Below are 3,233 nucleotides of genomic sequence, written 5' to 3'. Positions count from 1 at the left end.
AACCATTTTCAGGCGAGAAACGCACTGTCTCGCCGAAATAAGGCGATTTTCACCAAGTCCATAAAGACAGCTGTAACTTTTGATAGGAGACTCGGACACACATATTTCAGGCTTGCCTTATAGAATTCAGCATTTCCATGCTGGGGAAATAGGTTTTGCAGCTGTTTGAGCTAAGATTTTCAAGTTATTCACAAAATGAAAACCCATAATGTGTTTCAGGCGAGAAACGCACTGTCTCACGAAATAAGGCGATTTTCACCAAGTCCATAAAGACAGCTGTAACGTTTGATAGGAGACTCGGACACACATATTTCAGGCTTGGCCTTATAGAATTCAGCATTTCCATGCTGATAATAGGTTTTGCAGCTGTTTGAGCTAAGATTTTCAAGTTATTCACAAAATGAAAACCCATAATGTGTTTCAGGCGAGAAACGCACTGTCTCGCCGAAATAAGGCGATTTTCACCAAGTCCATAAAGCAGCTGTAACTTTTGATAGGAGACTCGGACACACATATTTCAGGCTTGGCCTTATAGAATTCAGCATTTCCATGCTGGGGAAATAGGTTTTGCAGCTGTTTGAGCTAAGATTTTCAAGTTATTCACAAAATGAAAACCCATAATGTGTTTCACTGTCTCGCCGAAATAAGGCGATTTTCACCAAGTCCATAAAGACAGCTGTAACTTTTGATAGGAGACTCGGACACACATATTTCAGGCTTGGCCTTATAGAATTCAGCATTTCCATGCTGGGAATTCAGCATTTGCAGCTGTTGAGCTAAGATTTTCAAGTTAATCACAGATGTAACCCATAATGTGTTTCAGGCGAGAAACGCACTGTCTCGCCGAAATAAGGCGATTTTCACCAAGTCCATAAAGACAGCTTAACTTTGATAGGAGACTCGGACACACATATTTCAGGCTTGGCCTTATAGAATTCAGCATTTCCATGCTGAATTAATGGGTTTTGCAGCTGTTTGAGCTAAGATTTTCAAGTTATTCACAAAATGAAAACCCATAATGTGTTTCAGGCGAGAAACGCACTGTCTCGCTGAAATAGGCGATTTTCACCAAGTCCATAAAGACAGCTGTAACTTTGATAGGAGACTCGGACACACATATTTCAGGCTTGGCCTTATAGAATTCAGCATTTCCATGCTGAATTAATGGTTTTGCAGCTGTTTGAGCTAAGATTTTCAAGTTATTCACAAAATGAAAACCCATAATGTGTTTCAGGCGAGAAACGCACTGTCTCGCCGAAATAAGGCGATTTTCACCAAGTCCATAAGACAGCTGTAACTTTTGATAGGAGACTCGGACACACATATTTCAGGCTTGGCCTTATAGAATTCAGCATTTCCATGCTGGGGAAATGGGTTTTGCAGCTGTTTGAGCTAAGATTTTCAAGTTATTCACAAAATGAAAACCCATAATGTGTTTCAGGCGAGAAACGCACTGTCTCGCCGAAATAAGGCGATTTTCACCAAGTCCATAAAGACAGCTGTAACTTTTGATAGGAGACTCGGACACACATATTTCAGGCTTGGCCTTATAGAATTCAGCATTTCCATGCTGAATTAATGGGTTTTGCAGCTGTTTGAGCTAAGATTTTCAAGTTATTCACAAATGAAAACCCATAATGTGTTTCAGGCGAGAAACGCACTGTCTCGCCAAATAAGGCGATTTTCACCAAGTCCATAAAGACAGCTGTAACTTTGATAGGAGACTCGGACACACATATTTCAGGCTTGGCCTTATAGAATTCAGCATTTCCATGCTGGGGAAATGGGTTTTGCAGCTGTTTGAGCTAAGATTTTCAAGTTATTCACAAAATGAAAACCCATAATGTGTTTCAGGCGAGAAACGCACTGTCTCGCCGAAATAAGGCGATTTTCACCAAGTCCATAAAGACAGCTGTAACTTTTGATAGGAGACTCGGACACACATATTTCAGGCTTGGCCTTATAGAATTCAGCATTTCCATGCTGAATTAATTGGTTTTGCAGCTGTTTGAGCTAAGATTTTCAAGTTATTCACAAAATGAAAACCCATAATGTGTTTCAGGCGAGAAACGCACTGTCTCGCCGAATAAGGCGATTTTCACCAAGTCCATAAAGACAGCTGTAACTTTTGATAGGAGACTCGGACACACATATTTCAGGCTTGGCCTTATAGAATTCAGCATTTCCATGCTGGGGAAATAGGTTTTGCAGCTGTTTGAGCTAAGATTTTCAAGTTATTCACAAAATGAAAACCCATAATGTGTTTCAGGCGAGAAACGCACTGTCTCGCCGAAATAAGGCGATTTTCACCAAGTCCATAAAGACAGCTGTAACGTTTGATAGGAGACTCGGACACACATATTTCAGGCTTGGCCTTATAGAATTCAGCATTTCCATGCTGAATTAATAGGTTTTGCAGCTGTTTGAGCTAAGATTTTCAAGTTATTCACAAAATGAAAACCCATAATGTGTTTCAGGCGAGAAACGCACTGTCTCGCCGAAATAAGGCGATTTTCACCAAGTCCATAAAGACAGCTGTAACTTTTGATAGGAGACTCGGACACACATATTTCAGGCTTGGCCTTATAGAATTCAGCATTTCCATGCTGGGGAAATAGGTTTTGCAGCTGTTTGAGCTAAGATTTTCAAGTTATTCACAAAATGAAAACCCATAATGTGTTTCACTGTCTCGCCGAAATAAGGCGATTTTCACCAAGTCCATAAAGACAGCTGTAACTTTTGATAGGAGACTCGGACACACATATTTCAGGCTTGGCCTTATAGAATTCAGCATTTCCATGCTGGGCAAATAGGTTTTGCAGCTGTTTGAGCTAAGATTTTCAAGTTATTCACAAAATGAAAACCCATAATGTGTTTCAGGCGAGAAACGCACTGTCTCGCCGAAATAAGGCGATTTTCACCAAGTCCATAAAGACAGCTGTAACTTTTGATAGGAGACTCGGACACACATATTTCAGGCTTGGCCTTATAGAATTCAGCATTTCCATGCTGGGGAAATAGGTTTTGCAGCTGTTTGAGCTAAGATTTTCAAGTTATTCACAAAATGAAAACCCATAATGTGTTTCAGGCGAGAACTCCATTCAAATGCATGTAATAGCCAGAAACGCACTGTCTTGCCGAAATAAGCGATTTTCACCAAGTCCATAAAGACAGCTGTAACTTTTGATAGAGACTCGGACACACATATTTCAGGCTTGGCCTTATAGAATTCA

Source organism: Oreochromis niloticus, linkage group LG15 (genome assembly GCF_001858045.2).
Source record: "Oreochromis niloticus isolate F11D_XX linkage group LG15, O_niloticus_UMD_NMBU, whole genome shotgun sequence".
Taxonomy (NCBI): domain Eukaryota; kingdom Metazoa; phylum Chordata; class Actinopteri; order Cichliformes; family Cichlidae; genus Oreochromis; species Oreochromis niloticus.
This window is presented reverse-complemented; position numbering follows the sequence as displayed.